The sequence below is a fragment of the Panthera pardus genome, unplaced genomic scaffold (assembly GCF_024362965.1).
Source record: "Panthera pardus isolate Hobbes unplaced genomic scaffold, ASM2436296v1 HiC_scaffold_6, whole genome shotgun sequence".
In the NCBI taxonomy this organism is placed as follows: Eukaryota; Metazoa; Chordata; class Mammalia; order Carnivora; family Felidae; genus Panthera; species Panthera pardus.
The window spans coordinates 1,541,159-1,564,087 of record NW_026526991.1 but is presented as its reverse complement, the minus strand read 5'-3'; the positions used below and the strand labels follow the sequence as shown (position 1 = coordinate 1,564,087).

The 22,929-nt window shown below is 57.6% G+C and overlaps 1 protein-coding gene across 1 annotated transcript in view; it reads right to left on the bottom strand.

Moving 5' to 3' along the window:
• Positions 1–11,371, bottom strand: part of CACNA1I (calcium voltage-gated channel subunit alpha1 I) — a 114,523-nt gene extending 103,152 nt beyond the window's left edge. Inside the window, exon 1 of the mRNA XM_053894858.1 lies at positions 10,960–11,371. The gene's annotated coding sequence lies outside the window, so the exon portion shown is untranslated. The remainder of the gene's footprint in view (positions 1–10,959) is intronic.
• Positions 11,372–22,929: the final 11,558 nt, after the last annotated feature.

Genomic DNA, 22,929 nt, shown 5'->3' with positions numbered 1-22,929 from the left:
GAATGTAATTGTGATACTGTTGGGGTTTTTGTGGGGCTTTTTATGCGACTAGAGTTATAGATTTATGGCATCATCGAAAACAAAATTTGCAAGGAAAAAAGGGACGTTGGTGTAAAGTCAGACATTAGTGCCGGGATGACACGTGTTGACTAAGGACAGGTTGGAGTGTTACAGGGCCAGACACCAAGGGAGTTGGGCAAGCGGGGAGGGAAGCAGGGCAGGCTTCCCTGAGGCAACGACACCTCCGCTGAGGCTGAGATGTACAACGGAGCCCAGGGACCCCACCCACCACCTCCCAAAGGTGAGAGCTCAGAGACCTGCCACACCAACCTCTTGGCTTTACAGCTGGAGAAACTGAGGCCCAGAGAAGGGACAGGACAGGCACACAGCCTGGTAACAGCAGAGGGAAGCAGGGCTGGCTTCCCGGGAGTGTGACCAGTGTGGCCACCCAAGGCTCCACGCTCAGAAGGGCTCTTGGTTTAATGCTCTGCTGTCACCAAGTTGAAATTCTTAATAATGGTTGGCCAGGAGCCCCCGCCTTTTCGTTCTGCAATGAGTTCCGCAAATTACATAGCTGCTCCCGACTTCGGCTCAAGGGCACTCCCACGTCGTGGTCTCGTCTGACGTCGACAACAACCCAGGGGCACTACCGTGCAGACGGAGGAACTGCGACCCAGAGAAGGAAGGGCACACAAGGCTACACGCTGACCCAAGTGTAGAAGCAGGGCACGCTTAGACGCCAGAGTCCCAGCACCCGTGCTCCAGATTTAGCGATGACTGACCGTGGCCTTGCTTGGCCAATGGCGAAGGAGGAAGAACAGGCTTGCCCCCTCACCACCTGCTCTGAGAGGCCACCAGTCCCTGAATCCTCGTGCACTGGGGTCTCCCGGGCCCCAGGACCCTGACGGTGCCGGGCTGGGCAGTGGGAGCTGGAGCCTAACTGAGCTCGTGGTGCTCGCCGGACTACTGACCGCGGCCGCTGAGCTGCTCACGGCTGATGCGTTTGGACATTTCTCTGGCTCCCAGGGGCAACGGGCGGGAGTTGGCACCTTCTGCCCCTTTGCCCGGCTGGTCAGGGAGGCAGAGTCTTCTCCCAAGCTCCAGGCTCTGCTCTTAGTTCCAGAAAAACAGCCATGGGCCTTACATAAGCTTTCAGGCAACCTGGCCTGCCACGTGTCAACCACTGGGCTGAAAAACATCCCCCCAAGGGGTGGCTCCAGGTCTGCCCACCACAGTGCCAGCCTCTGCGCCCACCACCCCCTGCTGGCCCCTTGCTTCTGCCACATCGGACCTCCCTCCTCAGGTCCTAGAGCACCAGCTGCCTCCTCCAGACCTCTGCTCACACGGTTCCCTGTCCCTGGAACACCCTCTCCTCCAACTCCCAACCCCTGTCCCCCAGGCCCTGAGGATGCATGGATCTGTCCAATAAATGTTTCCCGAGCGCCTACTACGTGCAGGCACCGCACAGGCTCTGCAGCCCTGCCAGTGAGTAAGCCAGATCTGGCACCAGCCTCCATTCCGCAGACACTCCAGCAAAGGAGACACACGAGTCAATTAATTTCTCTCCCTCTGGGCTCCAGAGCCCTTATCGCCACCAAACATACCGTATCATTTATGAATTTATATCTTTATGATTTAGTGCCTGTCTGCCCAACCTGAAAGAAGGCTGTAAGAGGACCCGGCACCATGGTCTGTCTCGTTCACTGCTGTATCCTCCCCCCCTCCCAGTGCCTAGAACAGTGCCTGGAACATACTAGGTGCTCAGTAAATACTCGTTGAATAAATGAATAGAATGTGCGGGGGAAGTAAACACACGGGGGGGGGGGGGGGAAGGTGGGAGTGGGGAAAGCGCTTTGCCTAAGGGAAGAGACATCGAAGATTAAAAACAGGAACCGGAAGGTACCGGCCGCGTGGGCGTGATCTGTGGGACGAGCAGTCCAGGTAGAAGGAACAGCATGTGCAGAGGCTGGGAGGCTGGAATGAGCTCAGTGTGTTTAGGGAAGAGAAATGAGGCCAGTGTGGCCCAGCCGAGGGGGGGGGGGGCGGGGGGGGGATGAAATTGAGTGTTTGGCAGGGACCCACTGTGAGCCCAGGCAAGGAGCTCGCGTTCTATTCTAAGTGCAACAGGAAGCCACGGAGGGTTGTACGCAGGGAGTAGTGTGCTCAGGTCTGTGTTTTTAAGCCATCCCTCTGAGGGTCAAAGGGAGAGTGGAAGAGCAGGGGTGGGGCAGGGAGGGCCAAGAAGAGGCAGGAAGGATGGACTGGCCTGGCCTGGGATGCTGGTGGAGGTGGGAAGAGAGGGGTGGATTTGAGACATATTTTAGAGGCAGAAAAGCCTGGCCGTGCTCCGGCCCCGATGCCACCCTACCCAGCACCGCCCAAACCCCTCCCACAACCACATAGGTGCAAAGAGCCGCCGTGGCCTCAGGAACCACACGTGACTCCCCCCTCCCACCTCCTCGCTCTCAGCTCTGTCCACTTTGTCCTGACTTGCTTTTTGCCTCACTTGGTCCTGCTTAAGACTGTCACACTGTCACAGTCCTTTTTCCTCACACCTCTCCCACCTCACCGTGGGACTCCCAGAGACCGCTACTCTCATGGCCATCACCCCCAACCCACTCCCAATGCCCACCCAGCCTCTACCCTCTGACCTGCTCTCCAGGGCCCACCCAGCCTCTGCCCTCTGACCTGTCACCCCCAACCCACTCCTAATGCCCACCCAGCCTCTACCCTCTGACCTGCTCTCCAGTGCCCACCCAGCCTCTACCCTCTGACCTGTCACCCCCAACCCACTCCCAATGCCCACCCAGCCTCCACCCTCTGACCTGCTCTCCAGGGCCCACCCAGCCTCTGCCCTCTGACCTGTCACCCCCAACCCACTCCCAATGCCCACCCAGCCTCCACCCTCTGACCTGCTCTCCAGGGCCCACCCAGCCTCTGCCCTCCGACCTGTCACCCCCAACTCACTCCCAATGCCCACCCAGCCTCCACCCTCTGACCTGCTCTCCAGTGCCCACCCAGCCTCTACCCTCTGACCTGTCACCCCCAACCCACTCCTAATGCCCACCCAGCCTCTACCCTCTGACCTGCTCTCCAGTGCCCACCCAGCCTCTACCCTCTGACCTGTCACCCCCAACCCACTCCCAATGCCCACCCAGCCTCCACCCTCTGACCTGCTCTCCAGGGCCCACCCAGCCTCTGCCCTCTGACCTGTCACCCCCAACCCACTCCTAATGCCCACCCAGCCTCCACCCTCTGACCTGCTCTCCAGGGCCCACCCAGCCTCTGCTCTCTGACCTGTCACCCCCAACCCACTCCTAATGCCCACCCAGCCTCTACCCTCTGACCTGCTCTCCAGTGCCCACCCAGCCTCTGCCCTCTGACCTGTCACCCCCAACCCACTCCTAATGCCCACCCAGCCTCTACCCTCTGACCTGCTCTCCAGGGCCCACCCAGCCTCTACACTCTGACCTGTCACCCCCAACCCACTCCCAATGCCCACCCAGCCTCCACCCTCTGACCTGCTCTCCAGGGCCCACCCAGCCTCTACCCTCTGACCTGTCACCCCCCAACCCACTCCCAATGCCCACCCAGCCTCCACCCTCTGACCCACTCCCAATGCCCACCCAGCCTCCACCCTCTGACCTGCTCTCCAGTGACCACCCAGCCTCCACCCTCTGACCTGCTCTCCAGTGACCATTCAGGGTGCCACCCTGTGACCTGCTCCGTATAGTCCCAGTTCCTTCTGCCCTGTGCCTGAAGGTCTGCTCCTGTCCCCTGCTGCCTATTCGCCTATTGCTAGAAGCTCTTGAGGGTTTGGCAGCTGTCCCCCTCCGCCCCCACCCCGCCTCCGAGCTCCAACCTGTCCGCGGACTGAGCCTCACAGACATGACAGAACTGGCTCCGGTGACAACCCAGGTGGATTCAAACTCGAGTCCCTCTGGCCCCAGAGCTCAGGCTGCCTCCATATCCTGAGACTCCTCCCTCAAAGTACTCCCAGGGTAGGCCCGCCAGGCAGCGGTATGGTAACTGGACTGGCCTCTGTGGGCAAGTACAGTGGCAAGAGAAGAAGCCCACTGTGTCTGGAACGCACACACCCACCCCCACTCCCGACTCCACCAGCCTCTCGGGGCCTCGGCCTTTCTGTAAAGATCAGCCCTCCTCCCGCCTGCCTCAGCAGGCCTCACGTGATGTGGACGGGAAGGCTCTCTAAGCCCCGTGAAGGTGGGTGTCCAAGCATGCATGAGGCCAGCTGTGCCATCCCCAGGGGCTGCCGCCCCAGTCCTCTCTATGCCATTGCCACCATCCCACCATCACCGCCACAGCATCACGGAGGCTCTGAGCCTGCTTCTGCGCCAGGCAACGAGCAAGGGGCTTTCTGTGCATCGTTTATGTCGATTTCTACGACGCCCCTTGATGTACGGCAGAGACCATCCTTATTTCTTCTTTATGGAGAAAGAAACCGGGGCCCAGAGAAGTCAAGCAGCGCCCCTGGTCACTCGGCTGGTACAAGACAGAGTCGAGGTCCCAGCTCAGGTCTGCCGCTCCACAGCCCAAGCACCGAACCGTAACAGACACCACCCTGGGACAGGGAAAAGCAGCCTGGGACCAGGTCCTCGCTCCCAACTGAGTCACCAGACAGTGCCGATATACCTGCTGCTGCAACCAAGACCCCCAGTGTAGACAGACCCTCCAAGTCTTCCCAAGTCCGTGGGGAAGCCTGCCTCCCAGCATCTTCCAACTGGCCCTCCAGAGCCCTTGGAACGTGCTGGGGAGAGGCCTTGTATCTACAGAGCTCAGAGCCGTGGTGGAAAAAGCCTTGAGGCCTAGCCTGGTCACCCCAGGCTGTGTGTGTGTGTGTGTGTGTGTGTGCGTGTGTGTGTGTGTGTATACATATGCATGCGTGTGTTTGTGTATTCACAGGCACACACAGGCAGACCATTTGTTTACCCCTTTATCGACAACCACACACATCAGCTGATGTCGCAGCTAAAAGAATAAGCAGCAAATTCATTCTGGGAATACTAGAATCTAGGAATCTCAGCCTCAGAGTATCTTAGAATCACCCAGAACCTTCGAGGCCCAAGGTATTAACTACAATAACCTCAGATTCTCCAGCAAGATGTTTCAGAGCACGGGCTGGAAGCCAGGACCCGGGCTGGAGTCCCCGCTCAGACACCAATCCACCGTGGCACCGCTCAGCCCGGCAGTGGCCCTCGGTGACCCGGCTGTAAAATGAGGGTGACAACAGTCCCGTGGCAGGACTGCGAGAAGGACAGAGGATGCACTGGGGCGGCACACGGGAGCCCCCGGCCACACCACCGGACACTGGGCCGGCCCACAGGGGCCCTGCAACAGTCTCCCGTGCTTGTTCGAGCCGTCGGCTGTGCAATTCCAGAACTGCGGAACTTACGAGCCCCAGGAACGCAGTGCCTGGATTTAGACTCGTATGGGCCCCAGACCCCCACACGGGGAGTCCCTGAAAAGAGCGGGAACCCCAAAGGGGCCTAGTCGGTCACCACATGCTCAGCAGCCCAAAGACCACACGTGCAACACTCACACACACACACAGCCGTGCACAACCGGGCATGTACTCTCACACTCACGCGCAGCATTTACTCACACACGCTTAGCGTTTACTCACGCCAACCCAAACGTGGACTTCACACACTCACCGTATTCACACAGACACACACTCACACACGAGTACGCGCGCGCGCCAATGCAGAGCCTCCATCTGGAGGCCTGTAGAAAAGTCCCTGCGAGGCTGCCTCCCAGAATCTTCCAGCCAACATCCCAGAGCCCCTGGAACCTCTGTCTGCTCCTTCTTCCGCACCACAGCCCTGCAGATGAGAGACGACAGCCCGCCCACCCCGGAGCCTCATCTGCCCCGGGCCTCTTGTCACCAGCTCCCTCAACCACTCCCTGGGCGACAATTTCCAGATCATCTGCTCCTTGGGACCCATCCCCCGTCAGACTTATGTTTGCCCACTTTCCCCTGCAAGGGCCGGACCAGAAAACCCAGAGTAGAGCAGAGAGGGCACCTGCCTGATCCTGCAGTGGGGCCCTCTCTCGATGCAGCCTGGGAGCCCCAGAGCCTGACTGGCAACCCAGTCAGACGGGGGCATCTCTGGTGCATGTGGTCCACTGGTCTCCTCAGATCTTCTTCAGGGGAACCGCGGCCAAGGCAAGTCTCCTCTAGCCTAAAGACGAATGGCTCCAGGATGGCCCCCAAGTGCACGACCTGACACGGAACTTGCTCTGGTCTGGCCAGCTGAGCCTGCACACGCCGCAATCATGTTGGTCCCGTCACCAAAATCAACAGCTGGGCCTCTTAGCTCTGCGGCGTTCAGTGAACTGAATCAGACCGCCCTCCCGTGGCCAGCTAACAAGAGTCATAGCCAACGTTGTTTGTTGAGCACTTACTGTATGCCAGGCACCCGGTTACGATCCAGCGAGGTAAGTGTTTTTGTTCTCTCCACTAGCTAGGTAAGGAAACTGAGGCACAGAGTTTAAGGGATGCCCCCAGGGTCAAGAGCTACTGAGTGAAAGAGCTAGGATTTGGATCTGGAAGGCCCAAATCCATGTTACCAGTAAAAGGTCGTCCAGGCAGGCCAGGCAGTGGACAGGACATGGCAGCCCGCCAACGCCCCCCCCCTCCACTACCTGTCCACACGTCTGTCACTAGACACTGTCACTTGTTTGTCAGCTATCAGCCTTATGGCAAGTGCCAGCAAGTGAAGCTGTATTTGAATCTCCATCCGTGTGTTTGAACATTTCCCAGCAGGCGACTCTGCTGATCATTTTTTACTCCTTCTGCAGTAATTAGGGCCTTGGGTCTTACTTCAGCTCAAAAAACGAGGGTGAATGTGGTCCCTGGAGACAGGGAGGCTGTTCTAGTAGGAAGAGCACTGGATCAGGAGTCTCAGGACCCAGGCTCGGGTCCCAGCTCTACTCTTGTTACAACACACAGTCTCCCCAAGCCTCATTTCCTCTTGTATAAAATGCAAAACGTGATTCCTTCTCTACCTCACTAAAGGGACAGCAAATGGGGAAGGAGGACAGCGTGTGCCCCACGCTAGGCACAGCAGAGACACTCCTAAGCCTCACAAAAACCCTTTAAGGTGATAGGTACTGTCCCACTTGTACAAGAAGCTGATTCCCCCGTGATGCTAAGTGCCTTGCCCCTCTGGGCCAACCCCATGACTGTGAACTTGCTCGTGTCTCTCCCCCTTCGCGCCCCCCCCCCCACCCGAGGACAAGAGCCGAGTGATCCAGGGAGGAGGCCTAAGTCCCTGGACTGACAGAGAGCTGCCTATGGCCCTCACTGCTCATCAGGGACAGCAGTCAGTGGCAAGGAGAGAGAAAAGCCTGACATTCTTCTTAAAATGCATCACCATCAGTGGAGACGCCTGGGTGGCTCGGTCGATTAAGCGTCCAACTCTTGATCTTGTCGTGATCTCACGGTTCGTGAGTTCGAGCCCCACGTCGGGCTCTGCGCTGACAGCGTGGAGCCTGCTTGGGATTCTCTTTCTCCCTCTCTCTCTGCCCCTCCACTGCATGCGCTCTCTCTCTCTCTCTCTCTCTCTCAAAATAAATAAACTTTAACAAATGCATCATCAGTGAGACCATCATGGCCAGAGTGCAGGAAAAGGGGGAGGTGGCAGAGGCAGGGCATCTGCGATGAAGGGAGAAGGTCCGTGAGGCAGGTTCAGGTCTGTGCCAAATTCCAGCCCCAAAAGACCATGGCCTCCATCCTGGAGAAACTACTTCCCTCTTATCCTCTCCTGCCCAACGAGCCTCTGAAGCCCCCCACACATGTTCAAGGACATCCAAACACCTTGTGCTTTCAAGCCCTCCACAATCTGCACCGCCTACGTACCAAACACAGCCTCGTTCTCCCCTCCAAGGGCACAAGAGAAAACCAGGCCCTGTAGCCATATGCCCACACAGCACCTGGCACAGGGGAGGCCCCAGGCCCTCTCTCGGGGGCACAGAAGCTCCAAGAGGGCAGGTTTTGTCTGCTCCCTTTTGTTCACTGCTAGGTCCCCCAGTAACCAGAACAGGGTTTGGCACATAGTAGGTGCTTAATAAATACAAGAGAGAAAAGGAAATCCGATTTGTTTTCTTCCTGCCTTACACTGGCAGCCGTGAGGAAGAGAGACTCAGCCCACTTCTTCCTGGATATCAGGATCCACAGGCCCACGGACCTACAGACCCACGAGTCCAAAAATCCACATATCCACAGATTCACAGACACACACACCCACAGGTTTACGGATCCTCGGACCCACGGACCTACAGCCCCACAGACCCACGCACACGCGCAGTTACCGAGATCCATAGACCACGGATCACGGAGCATGAACACAGACCACACACCCACACCTCCCTGGACTGTGGGCGCAAGGGTTGAGGGCACAAGGCAAGAGCAGATCTTGGGAACGTGTGTGGAAGAAAACATTCTGCAGAAAAGAAGTGGAGGGAGGGAAGGGGTCTGAAAGGAGCAGTGGGGGAGGGAGGACAAGAAAGGAAACAGGAAGGAGGACAAGAGATGGAGAAGAGGGAAGGAGGACCGTGCAGCCCGGTGGGGTCTCCCTGGACCCCCACACCCAGCCTGGCATCCCATCTTTCCAGACGTGGTGTTTGAGCACCCTGAGCTGGGGGCTGGGCACTCAGAGAACAAGGCAGCGGAGGGGAGCCTCACAAGAGCCTGTTTGTTACCTTGGAAAGCACTCAGAAGCTGCCTGGGGGCGGGAGCCCTTCCAGGGTGGGGGAGAGCCGAGTGGTATCCAGAAACAGACTTTCCTGGGAGGGCTGAGGCCCAGCGGAGTCCCACTTGGGGTGCGAGGTGAGGGTGGCAGAAACGGCAGCGCAGGGGGCATGACAAAGGGGACTGGGAGAGTCACAGGTAGCGACGCCCAGCGCTGAGGGTGTGGCGCTGGGTCCAGGACACGGAGGAGCTACGATCACAGCGGTCCCTAAGACGGCTTGGCTGTGGGCTGTCCGGGGGAGGCCATCTGGCGCCCGGTGACAGTGAGAGAAGAGCCGTTCTCACAGCAACCTCTGCTCCCACCTCCGCACCCAAGGTCAAGGGGAGTCAGGGCACAGGGACTCAGGAACTGCTGCGTGATGCCCCCTGGTGGGCCTAGAAGACACCCTCTCAGAAGCACCCCGAATGAGGTGGACAGGAAAGGGATTGGGGGGGTGGTACTTCTGCCAGGCCTGCAGCCCCTCCCCAGAGCTGACCCTCCTGGTGCCCAGGGGCAGGGCTGGGTTGCTCTGAGCAGCTGGGGAGGGAGGGCAGCACCTCCAGGGCGCACGGGGCTTCATGAATTTGGTGTCAGACCAGCTCAGCCCCACCCCCCCAGGACGTGCTCCTCCCTCCTCCCTTTCCTCCCCACCCCCCCCCCACTGCAGCCTCAGAATTGGTCCCCACTCAGTGTCGCCCTACCCTGTCACCCACTGGCATCCCCTCCCTCTGGCTCAGCCTTGACGGTAGAGGCAGCAAGGGAGGTAGCTAGACTCCCCACCCTGTCCCCAGCCCAGCCCAGGTCCTGGAGTCTGAACCAAAAGTTTATCCTGAAGGGTGGACAAGAGTTTCCAAAGCCAGTCCTTGGTGCTGAGGGGAAATACTGATCCAAGAGGTGACCTGACAGCGTGAGCAGGGCACGAGGACTGCAGTCTTGGGAAGCAGGCCTGATCTCCTCAGCCAGACCCTTTCCCACGGGCCAAGCCCATGGACACCACATCCCTGTCTGCACGGCATCCTAGCTCCCAGGTGGTGGCCGTATCTGCCGGGCAAATCCTCAGGGCGGTGGGAGACGGAAGGATAGACTGGGTCCCTGCTCAGGCCACCCTGAGCACTCCAGCCTTAGGACATTCCTCACATGGCGTGTCAGACCCCATCACACCATAGAGGCAAGAGACGCAAGCAAGCTTTCTCGCTCTCTCTCAATCTCTCTCTCTCTCTCTCTCTCTCTCTCTCACACACACACACACACACACACACACACACACACACCTAGACCCAGAACCCAGACTCCCAGGGCCAGAATCTAGCCCAGGGGGTCTCCCCACATGCCAACCTAACCCACAGCTCAGAACCCCCAGGACCCTGAAGGAAGAGAAAGACACAAGCAGAGCAGCTGACTGATGCCTCAGCCTGGGCCCATCCGAAAGCCCCCTCCCCCAGGCATCGTGCCCCCCCAGGAGGCCTTCCCACCCCCTGCCAAGGCCTCTTGGCCCCCACATCCTCCACACACACCAGCCAGCAGACAATTAAAACCCAATCATCATAAACACTCATTATATAACCAGCCCCAACCTGCTGAGGATTCCTTTTACCCCCAAGAGTCCCCGCTCCAACCCCTGGCCTGGCTTCATGCAATGAAGCCTTGAGTACCCCCCTGGGGGGGTCCTGCCCTGGGAGGGGGCCCACTACCACCTTGGCCTCCAGGAAAGTTAACGCCTGCCTGGGATTCCCCCATTCAATCCCCCTCCTGCTACTCTCCCTCTGCCAATACTCCCAGCTCAGCCCTCTGGACACTGACACCAGCTCTGGTCCAGCTGGTTGCAGAGCCGCAGCGACCGAGGGGCAGCGGGACAGACAGACACAGACCGCCGCCACCCCCCCCCACCCCCAACCCCGCGGCCGGCAGCCTGACTTGTTGAATAAATTTCTGCAGCGCTGGCTCAGCCGGCTTCAGCATTGGCACCGAGAGAACTTTCGTGGCCTTGGAGAAGGAACCGGTCAAAGTTTCCCGTCCTTCCTCCCAAGGCACCTGCCCGAAAGCACGGGATGGGGGCCGACCTGATGGGCACACGTGTGTCCGGGGGGGAGGGGGGGGGGACCGGTCCCCAGAAATAAACAAACGCCTCAGTAAAGAAAGCACCCGACGCGCCAAGAAACTGGCCTCGGAGCGGAGCCCTCCCTCCCTTCCCCCCACCCCCACCTACCTTGGCATGGACTTGGCAGGGCAGCGGGGGGTCGTCCAGGTTAGAGGCGCGGGGACGCCGCGTGCCCCCCCGAAGCCGGAATTCGAGGGGGACCCCCGGCCCCGCCAGCCGCTCCCCCCCCGCCCCGCCAATTCAGGATCAGCTGAGCCCCTGGGGCGCGAGGGGCGGCGGGCGGTGGGCGGCGGGCCCCGGGGCCCGGGCCATGGCGGGAGGAGACGGCGCGCGGCGGGAGGGGCGGCGAGGAGCCGGCAGCGCGGACGAGCGGCGGACCGCGCCGGAGTTGGAGCGCGCGGCGGGCGGCGGGGCGGGCGAGAGCGCGGCGCTCCGGGGCCGGGGCCGGGGGCGGGGGCGCCGCGGGGACCGAGCGGCGGGCAAGTGCCCGGGGAGGATCGCGGCGGCGGCGGCGGCGGCGGCGGCGGCGGCGGCGGCGGCGCGGGGTCCGGGCTCGTCCCTCGCCCGCCTCGGCTCGGCTCGCGCCTCCGGCCCCGGGCTGGAGGCGCGGGGTCTGCGCGCGGCGGGGGCTGCGGAGGAGCCCGAGCGCCCGGCGGTGCGGGGACGTGCGGCGGCGGCGAGACCGAGCCGCGCCGCGTGCGAGGCAAAGCCGTCCTTATACTGACACCAAATGTCTTCGGGGAAAGCTGCAGGCGCGGGACGCTGGAGGGGGGAGGCGTGGAGGCGACAGACAGACTCCCGGCGGCGGCTCGGTGAGCTCCCACCCCTCCCCGGAGGGGCAGGACGCCCCGAGCCTGGCGGCCACCCCCTTAAAATTCGGGGTCGTGCCTGGGGGGAGGGTCCTATCATGGGGGCTGCGTCATGCGTAAAAAGGGAGGGACCCCATTACTGACCACCCTCGTGTCCCAGGTGCCTGCTTGGCCACGTAACACTTCGGATTCTCACCGAGATACTGGGAGATTGGGGGAGAGGGGCGCCCCCACCGCCCAAGAGAGGCGCTGCCCATCTGAAGCCACCGGTTCTTAAATGGTGGAGCAGGCGACGATTCAACTCCAAAGGTGGCTCCTCTGCCCGGCCAGCTTCCCGCTTCTCATCCACATCCGCGCTTCCTGCCAACCTTCAGGGCTTGACTGAAAGGCCACCGCCTCCAGGAAGGCTTCTGAGAGGGCTCCGAAGTAGAACAGACGCTTCTTTCTCCAGCTACAAATGCCCCTAGCCTCTCCACTTCCCCTGGGCAGCCTGGGCCACAGGAGCCTGAGTGACGAGAGGCTCTCAACTCAGCCCTCTCCACCCCTACCTCCTCTCCTTGGAAAATGGGGGCTCAGGGAGGGGAGATGGTTCCTGCACTGGGCTGAGGCTGGGGATGGTTGCGGATACCGAGGCCTGTCCTGGGGCCATCTGCTCTGCAGATGGGCAGAGCTGTGGAGGAAGGAGCACTCATGTTTGATCCTGCTTCTGTGGCTTCCAGCCTGAGGACCTTGGGCAAGTCCTTTAAAGTCTCTGAGCCTCAGATTCCTCATCTGTGAAATGGAAATAAAAGTTCACACCTTGCAGAATGAGAACAGTCTAGAAAGGGCTTAGCACCAGCGTGCCTGGCAAATAGTAGGTGCTCAACAAATATTCAACCTTTCCTACCCTTAAATCTGTCCAGGGAGGGGCACCTGGGTGGCTCAGTCGCTTAAGCATCCGCCTTCGGCTCAGGTCACAATCCCGTGGTTCAAGAGTTCAAGTCCCGCGTCCGGCTCTGTGCTGACAACTCAGAGCCTGGAGCTGCTTCAGATTCTGTCTCTCTCTCTCTCTCTCTCTCTCTCTGCCCCTCCCCTGCTCATGTTCTGTCTCTCTCTCTCTCAAAAATAAACAAACATTAAATACCAAAAAAAATCTGTCCAGGGAGACAAGACAAACCTTTGTCACCAGACCACAATGAAAGGTCATGTAAGCACACCTAGGCTAGGAGGTATCTCGAGATATGAAGTAAGCCGGCCACCAGGTGTCCATTTGTGGAGTGGGTTTATTTCAGAAGGGAGCGGGCTTCAGATCAGGAGTTTTCAACGAACGGCCTCACCAAAGGCAAGAGGCCCGCACCTCGCTTTAAATGCTCCTGTGGGATTGAGATAAGAGGAGAGGTGATGGGTGGAGAAATGGCCTCGAGGAGGAGGACAGGACATAAGCCAAGGCATGGAGGCAGAAATAAGGTGGCTGGGGCAGGCCCTCCATGCCCTGACCGGCTGCGGGCTCAGCTGGAAAGCCCCAGGCCCAGGAGAGTGACGGCAATCAGACAGGAAGTCAGGGAGAAGCCACCAGACACAGCTCACTTTCTCTCCGGTGTCCTCTGGCAACATTTTCATGAAGTTCAAAAGACTGGACAGGACCTTGAGAAGCCACCAGATAGCGAATTCTCAGGACTGGGTCTTTTCAGCTCCAAAGCGGCCGCCCGGCCCCTGCTTGCATCCCTGGGGTGACGCTAACCTCACCACTCCTCTGGGCTGCTGTTTTGCTCTCTGAGCATCTCTGATCATTCAAAGTTCTTTTTCATACGTAAGCAGAAATTTGCCTCCCTCCACGGTTCTAGTGCATTCCCCATCCCAGCAGGACTAATTACCCCCTCCCCAGCCGCCCTCAAGCATCCACACTGGCGAGAGGTACTGTTTATGTCCACCCTCAATACTTTATGCTTTCATTACCCATTCTTCCTTTCTTCTGCCCTTAGCACAGGGGTGGGCTCTGTGCACAGGGAGGCCACAGAGGGTCATAGAAGAAGTGGGGATACGGGGCGACCCTTGAACCTGCTGGGGGATGGGGTTGCAACTCCAGGTCTCAGCAAGAGGCAAGGCTGCGGCAGTCCCTCCCAGAGGCCCTCGCTGGCTGCGGGAGCTTCATTTATTCATTATTGCTATTTATATTGTGCCTGGTATTTGCAGAAGGCTGCAGCAGCCGCACACAGTCATTAGGCCCTGCCATGCCCTGGGAACGGGGGCCTACCAGGAGGTAAGTGAGATGGACCCTGGCCCGGAGTCCCCTCGGTACACCTGCCTGAGCTGACAGCCGGCCCAGGCTCCCTCTCCACTCCCCCAGGGACCAAAGCCCAACCAGGCCCCCCACTCCCTACTCCCAGAGCATCCCAGGCTCACTCCTGTCCCCTAGAGAACTTTCTAGCAATTGAAGTGGCTAGAAGGGTAAGGAGAATCTATTAATGGGGATAAGCAAGCTGGGGCTGAGGGAAACTGGGGCGGAATTCCTGCTCCCGGACATGAGATGGAGTCCCTTCCAGAACTAAAGATCCTAAACACACAGAGATAAAGATTCCAATACCCTCGAAATCCACACTGATTTATTTCTCAAACACAAAGCGTTTATCTGCGCCAGGCCCTCATTTAAGCCCTTGACAAATATTAACGCATTTAATCCTTTCCACAATCTTGTAAATCATCACTACCGTTTTACAGAGGAGGAGCCGTTGGCACAGAGAAGTTAGGTAACTTGCTCAAGATCACACAGCTAATAAATGGCAAAGTTGGTATTTGAATTCAGAGCGTCTGGCTCCGGAATCTGTGCTCTTAACTAGGATTCTGGATTCCGAGATTCAAAAACTCTAAGAGTTAAAGTTTCCAGGATCCCACACTGGCAAAGTGGCCCCCACCTACCAGAGCAGAACCTGGCCCATGATACCCTCACATAGGCCGCCCTGTCCCCCTTTAGAACACATTCCCCCTGGGGCATGGGAAGGGACTGCTCTCAGCACCAAGCAGCATCCTGAACACCTAAGAATCAGGCCCCAGGAGCAGCCCACTGTGATAGGAAAAAACCAACGGCCGAAAATGAACTTCAACATCCCGAAAGCCTTCATTAAGCATCTACTGGGTACCAGGCCTCTGCCAGGGCCAGAGCATGTTATGCGATGAAAGGTCTGGAAATGCTGTGGGTGACACAGGGAGGGATTTGGAGGGTGGGCCAAGAGGATGCAGAGGAATGGGTTCCGAGAGGCCAAGGTGCCCTCCAAGCCCAGTCTAGGGGTTGAGGCTGGATCAGTAGAGGAAGTTTCAGAGAGAAAGTGTGGAGCGTGAAGGGAGAGAAAAGGAGGGACAGCAAAACGGAGGAGACAGGGTCACGTGGAGGGGGAGCACCCCAGAGAGTCATGGAGGACCCGATGTGAGTAGCTTGTGTGGCTGTGGCACCAGTTCCCCTCCCTCTGCAAGTCTCCTGGAAAGTCAGCTAGATGCACACGGGCCTCATGCAAGTGCATGTCTGGTGTGTGGATGTCAAGTCAGAGCTGACATGGATGACCGGGCCCGGGACCAGCCAATCCATCCCCCAACTGGACTAAGCTGGCGGGAGGTCAAAGCCAGAGAGGACCAGGAGGATGCTAGCATCCCCCACCCTCCCTGGGGTCACTGTGGCCACAGGACTCCTGTCCAGGCAGGAAGGGTGAGGTTGTGGCGTTTTACCTAGATAAGGAGCAGGGGGACCCCTCCTCCCCCACTGACAGGTGCCCATTTACTCCGTTAGCCCACTTAACCCTGGCAACAGTTCTGGGTGAGAGGTATCATGAAGCTCACTTTATAGCTGGAAGAACGCAAATCCGGAGAAATTAAGTAAATTATCCAGGGTCACGCAGCTAATGAGCGGCAGAAGCAGGACTCCACGCCAGGGTGAGCGTGTGTGTATGTGTGTGTGTGAGACAGAGACAGAGACAGAGGTCCTTCTCCCACCTGCCCAGGAAGGAGGCTGGAGACAGAGGGAGAAGGGACAGATTACAGGATCCTCAGGTTCCTGCCGGGCGGCAAGTCCCTGACTCTCAGCCAAAGGCGGCCACTGACACCCTAGAAGCTTCTGGATGGGGTTTGAAGAATCAAGTCCGAGTGCATCTGGAAAGGACTCGATACCGCAGCAGCCTACAACCAGCAAGGGTGAGGACGCGGCGGCAGTGGGTTTATTCCAGCGCGAAGGCAGACAGAAGAGCAGCAGGGAACTGACCACACCCAACCCCAGACAGAGGCACCAGAAGCCCCCCTCACACCCGACTGGTGCTTGACCAGTGGCACATCATCTCCTTCCTGCCTCACAACATCCGGCAGGCACAACCCGGCATGCAGTAGGTGTGCAATATTTGCTGAGTGCACTTCTTGAAAGCCAGTGGTCTGAGCAGTCATTTCCATTTCCAGATCCATCTTACTGATGAAATTGAGGTCCTGAGAGGCGATGCGGCATGCCATCGGTTACCCCGGGTGGTTACTCAGTGATACTTATTGACCACCTACTATGTGCCAGGGGCTAGATATACAGCGATGACAAAACCCAGCCCGGTGGGGGACAGCCATGTTCAGACAGCCAGGGTAAGTGGAGTAGAAGAGGAAACCATTGCTCCTGGGAGAAGGCTTCACACGGTAGCCCTTGTGAACTTGACTGTGTGAAGGCTTGGAGGGACTTGGGGAGGTGCGCAGGTAAGAGCTTTTCTGCCAAAGCATGGCAGGAAGGTCATTCCAGGCAGGGGTAACAGCAGGAGCAAAGGCCTGGGGGTATGAAGGTGCAAGGCTTGGGTGGGAACAACAGGAAGTCCCAGCCTCTGAATGCCAGGCTGAGGGAGGTGTGGGTGGGGAGGGGCAAGGTCGGGTTTGGGGAGGCCCTGCTGGGTGCTGTGTGAGCTGAATGCGGAGGGCAAGATGAGGCCCCGAGGCCTGCACCAGCCTGGCCCGTATTGCTCACAGGAGGGACGAGACAGATTTTGAGGGATGTTTCAGAGGGCAGAGGAGCAGGACTGGAAGCTTAAGGAGGGAGGGAGGGAGGGTCCTGGTTTCTGGTCCTTCCCTGGGTGGACGGTGGTGCCTGATACCTCCCCCAGCCTGGCTCCCAGAAACTCCCCAGCCTGGGAAGGCAGAAGGTGCAGTGGGGATGAGACAGGCACCGAGAGGGAGAGACGGCGAATCAGGGAGGTGTGGAAGCTGGAGACAGAGGACAGGGGCAGAGATGCGAAGGAAGCCTAAGGGAGGGGTGAGGGAGGGGAGGAATGGAGAGAAATCAGCACAGCTGGGGGGCATCCCTGCCCTCTACCTCTGTGGGTGTCTTTCTCCTTCTTCCTGGTTCTCCTGGCAGCTCCCTTCCTCCTTGGCTGTTTCTCTGTCTTCCCCTTTCTCTGACTGTCTCCATCTCTCTTCCTCTGTCCCCCTCCTCGCTCTCATTTCTCCTCTCTGTGACTCCCTGTCTCCTGGTGTGTCTGGCTCCCTTTCTGTCTGTTTGTCCTGCTCCCTGTCCTCAGGCTCTGTGTGCGTGTGCTCTCACACATGCACGTGCGCGTGTGCTCTCACGCCCTCTCCCTCTCTGCAGCTCCTGCTGCTTGGAGAAAGAATAATAGAGGAGGCAACTCTTCCTTTTATCCTCGACTGGACAAAGGCAGGCGCCCCAGCAGTCCAGCCTCAGGAAGTCGCCTTCAATGTCACCATCAAGGAGAGATGAGTGGGGGTTGTGCAGGTGGGAGCTGGCTCTGGGCCCGAGAGGCCGGCCCAGGGTGGCTTTGGCCCCTGCCCTACAACCTTCTGACCCCTGGTGGCTCAGGACGGGCATTTTAGGGAGCAGGCTGGCTTTGCCCAGGGGCAGGGGGGGGTGCTCCTCAGCCTCCCAGAGGCCCTGAAATTCCACCATCAGGGCTATAGTCCCTTTCAGGGTTTGATCTTTGTTAAAAGTGGAATCCACCCCCTCCCAGACCCCCAGGAAGGACCACAGAGCTAGTTCCCCAGCTGTGAGGCCTACTCTGTGCCTTCACCAACTCTGGCTTTTAGAGAATAATCCCCAGCCCTGCCCTCTGTTTGGCAGTAGTCCTAGGGCAGGGAAGGGGCAGGGGGTGGTAGCAAGAGCCATAATCAAATGTCTCCACCTAAAGAGCGCCTCCGAATCCTCAAGCCCAGCTCAGACATCTCCTCTTCTGGGATCACACCAGGCCGGGTCAGGGGTCCCCCACTCCCACCCAGTCTTGATGGGCTACCTCTCTGTTCTGCCCCTGCCAGGCTGGGAGCCGGGCAAAGAGTGGGGCACAGTGTTAAGTATCAGAGGTCTGCTAAAAGAATGAATGAACGAACGAATGAATGAATGAATGAATGATGATCACATAGGAGGATATGACAGGCCATCTTTGTCTCTTCAGCAGCTCCTTCTGAGTGTCCAACTGTGTGTCAGGCACAGTTCTAGGCCCTGGGGGTACAGCAGTACATAAAATGAAGCCCTTGCCCTCATGGAGCTTACACTGGAGTGGGTGAGTCAGAAAATACGTAAGATAAATACATGAAATACATAGGACGTCAGATGATGATCAATCAATCCAGAAAAATAAAGCAGGGGAGACTGATGGAGAATGAGGATGTTGGGTCATCTGAAGAGGAGCAGATCACCCTGGCTGCCCTGATAGAGAACATACCAGGAGCGGTGCTGTTCATCAGTCCCCACCCACCCTGGGGCCAAAGGACTGATGCTTTCTCAGCCCATTCCTTGGTCCCTGATGCAAAGTCTGGGCCCACCACCTCAGCTGACGGCCCAGACACTTGTCCATTCTGGGAGAGCAGAACCTGGGCTAAAACAGCCCAAGCTCTTGGCACCTCGCTCCTCCCCTGCTCTCCATCTCTCATCCTTCCTCTCCTGCACCGTCCCCGGGGCGCACACACTCACACACGCACTATTCCCTTGTGTATTCTTTCCAGGAATCCCCATGTTGAAGGCAGAGACACAGACCACGGTGAGGGTGTTAGACCCCCAGAGGAATGGAGGAGGCAAATCCACACCTCAGCAGAGTTCCGGGGAGGCTTCCTGCAGAGAGCAGCTTTCAAGATGTGTCTTGAAGGTGGGAGCGGACATCCACTAATTAAGATGGGGGAACACTCCCATTGGGGGGTATCCAGCCTCCAGTTCTGCCTGAACATCAGTATAAATTATAAATACACAGTTGGAGACGCAGCACCAGCCCCACTGAGGCAGGAAAGCATACACCTAACAGAGAGGCCTTGGGTCTGACCACCATGTCCTCACCAGCATCGACCTGCGCCTCTGCACACAATTCCCTTGCTCCCTGTCTACCCCCCCCCCGCCCCCGCGAGGTGAGCAGGGTCATCATGCTCCTCTGGCAGATGCAGAAGCATGGCCCAGAGAGACCGAGAGACTGGCCCAAGGTCGCACAGCAGAAAGCGGCAGGGCCCAAGAGCCAAGCTTGGGTCCACTCTCTAGATAGCCTGCAGCTTGCAGCTGCCTTGCTAGCAGTCTCTAGGGGCCAGAGATCCCCCTGCCTGCCAAACCCCCGGAGGAAACTGAGGAAGGGGTTCTCCACTGCTTAACCCAGAGTATTTACTTCTGGGGCACAGAGCTGCCCTTCCCCCAAAAGAGAAGAAACACAGAGAGACACAGACACACAGTCCTCACATTCCCATGTATGCGCTCACACAGACACAAAATGACACATTCACACAGATTCACAAACACCACAGACACCCTCACACGTACACCCAAACAGATATCATTTTTGTTAAATACACCCTCACACCAAGACACAAATTCACACAGACACAGGCACACCCCCTCTCAAGTACATACAGACACATGCATGTTGTTATCGCTAGGTTCAAACAAACACAAGTGCAAGTTCAAAGACACCCTTTTCCCAAATGCACTCAGGGAGAGGGAAGGACACACTGAAGAGTGAGAGAGACAGAGGAAAAAGAAAGAGGAGAAGCATACAAATGGGGGCGGAAATCAAGGAAAAGAGGGAGAGCACACAAGGGGAAGGGCAGATCAGGGAGAAATGGAGTTTAGAGCATCCAGGAAAGACTTAGGGAGAAAGGTGGGAGGGGAGAGGGGAGAGGTGGGAAGAAGTGATAAGGAGATAAGGAGGCAGTAAGGGGATGGAGTGAGGAAGGGAGGGGAGAGGGGAGGGGGAGAAGGGCCGGGAGAGGGGGAGGGGAGGGGGAGAGGGGAGAGGGGAGAGAGCCTGTGATTGGAGCCTAACTTTAGCTGCAGCAGCACTGATGACTCACGCTTGGGGGGGAGCATTGAGTCCGCTCCAGGTTTCTGTTTATATACCTCGATGAGCTAAATATACAGGCTAAGGGGTTCTTCTGTTCTAGTCCAGCAGCTCCTCTGCGTTTCTCCCTCCGCCCTCGCCTGCCCTCCCCAGCACACACACAAACACCATTGGAGCCCCCCCCTCCCTCTCCCAAGCCAGCCTGGTCCTGTCTGTGTTCTCCTGCAGCAGCCAGCACACATCCTGCATCCTGCCCTTGCCTACAGCTCTCCCCACCAGGGTAGTGGCTGCCAAGAGCTGACCATGGGGTTTGGCTCCAAGCTCAGAAATGACATGGTCCAAACAGCCCCTTTCTGAAGCCAGGAGGTCAGGTGGGAGGGGCGGGAACACTTGCCCAAGGTCACACAGTGTGCCAGTAGATGAGCCACACCAGATCCTCCTGTGACTGCCAGGCCAGAAACTCCCCCAGGAGTCAGGGGTGAGGGCCTGGGGTGGTGGGGCTGAGTGCCCAGGGACAGGCAGGCTGGGGGCTGGAGGAGAGTGGGGCAGGGAGGGAGGGAGAGCACACCCAAGACCTGCAGGGCAAGGAAGAAATGGAACCTGGTGTGTGCGCTGGGGGAGGACTGGGAACAGGGTGGTCAAGGCTTTGGGGAACAAAGGAGAGAGAGAGTTCCTTTGGAAAAATAATCTCTGGGCACGAAGGGAGCTACTCTGACAACATCAGCCCCCCAACCTAGCTCCCTGCACCCGACCTTCTGAGTCAGCATTCAAGGCCACCCACCCAGCCCCGTCAAAAGCCGGAAGAGTCACCTCCTACTGCGCCTGTCATGTGTCGCTGTCCGCGGTGCTGAACCTCCCATCTCCTCTCCCCCAGCCTGGATTGTGTCCACTCCCACCCAGACTTCTCCCAGCTGCCCTGTAGGGTTGGAGGGGGAGGTGATGGTGGACAGGAAGGGGAGAAGGGACTGTGAGAGAAGTGGCCCCCGCCAGAGGTTTTCAGGGAGGGAGAGCGATTTCTTCTTTGACATCATTCTCAAATAACCACAGTGACCAAGAACACTGGAAGCGAAGATGGCTGACAAAACGAGGAACTGAGGCGGAGTGAGAGGCGGGCAAGTGTTGACACACACAAACGAATCCAGGCCAGAGGGCGGAAACTGGGCAGGCTGGGAGTCACATCCTCAGCAGAGTTGAACCAAAGCATTTCTAGTTTTCCTGTGTTTTCATTATCCGTCTTAGTGAAAAGGCTGTGAGTTTTCACACTGTCAGAACAAACGGCTGTGACTTCCGTTTCCCAAGGTGCCTGGACGTTTCATGGACTCCTCACAGCTACATCACATTTCTGACAATGTTGAAATTTTTGTTTTCCTCTGGGAACATGGAAGAGCTCTAACCCTCTCCCTCCCCATCACATGCCAGGCAAGGAGCCTAGTTCCCTGGCACACACCTGCCCCACCCCCAATGTTCCAGTTACACTTGCCCCATCCCAACACTGTCTCCTGCCTCTAAGCCTTTGCACATGCTCTTTCCCCCCACCTGGAGTGCCTTTCTTTCCCCCACTTTCTCCTTGTAGACCCAACTCCTCTGCCTCCCCACTGGATACTACAGGGCAGGAAGTATCACACTCATCGCAGTATCCCCAGCAGCTAGCTCCCCAGAGACTGTCATACCCATTTACTTTGTTCCCTTTCCTTCTATATGAGGGAGCTGAGCCTAAGAAATTTCTGGCTAAATACCCTAGGACTGGTGGGGAGGGCTGCACAATTACTCTGTGAGCAAGCAGTGTGGTGCAGGTCTTCAAAGGGAGAGGGCTCCAATTTCCTAGATAGAAACTTACTACCTAAAGCAGCCTTAAAGACAGTTTAATAAAATCTTCCCTTCCCATTTGGCTTCATTTTGCAGATGAGAACACTGAGGCTGAAAGAGGAAGAGGAACCCTGAGGCTGAAAGACGACCTCTGTGCTAGGTTGTCCAAAGAGACAGGGGACATCCTGAAGCTTACTGGGACTGTAGGGAACTCCTTCTGAGTCGGAACAAGGGGGAAGAGGCCAGCTCTCTCTCCTGGGCCTCCAGGCCCCGCCTTGGCCACACACACCCCTCAGGAGAGAATCTTTGGGCCCTGGCAGAAAGATGGCCCCGCCTCCCCTCCTCCATCACCCCACCTCCTAGAGGATCCCAGCCTTCAAATAATGAACAATTCCTAATTTAATTACATCTTTAATTCATTTGAGTCTCTGAGGAGATCTGAGCTGGAGTCTTGAGGAAATGTTCAGTAATTCCCAAGAGGGAGGGAGGATTTCCTTTCCTGTTTCAGAGAAAGAAGAAGGAGAAGCCAGGGTCCCATTTTCCTTTGGGACTATATGTGCCCCCTACTTTCCATGCAGAGAATCCTTCACACTTGGGCTTTAGGACAAGCAGTATGCTGGGCAGAGGTCAGGCAACTTCCCTAGAGGAAGCAAGGAGCAGAGGGGAAAGCCCCCTGCCCGGGTACTTTAAAAGACAGTCCTCATACACAGAGCCAGGGAGTTGGTTCTGGATTGCCATGTACTGGAGTATCATAATTATTGCGATCATCTCTTGAGGGTCTTTTCTTGTCAGACACTTTATCTGACTTAACTTTAAGCTCACAGTTTTACCTTCTGCATTTTGCGAAAGAGGAAATAAAGGTTCAAAGGAGAGGAAATGACTTGCTCAAGGCCACAACGTAGATAAGAGGGATGACCAGGACTCAATAGTGCTCTGTCTGGCTTAAAGCTCCTGCCCACAAGCCCCAACCCCATAGGGGTCTCTAACACACACACACACACACACACACACACACACACACACACACACACACACACGCACACACACACACACACATGCACGCATGCACACACACATACCTCTGACAAAGAACCCTAGGGGGTGTCTAATCCAAGAATGCTGACACGCCAGGGATGAAACTTCTGGAAATGTTTGGGAAATCTTCTGCATATGTGCAAATTTCCTCAACACATAATAATCATCGTACCAGTAGCAAA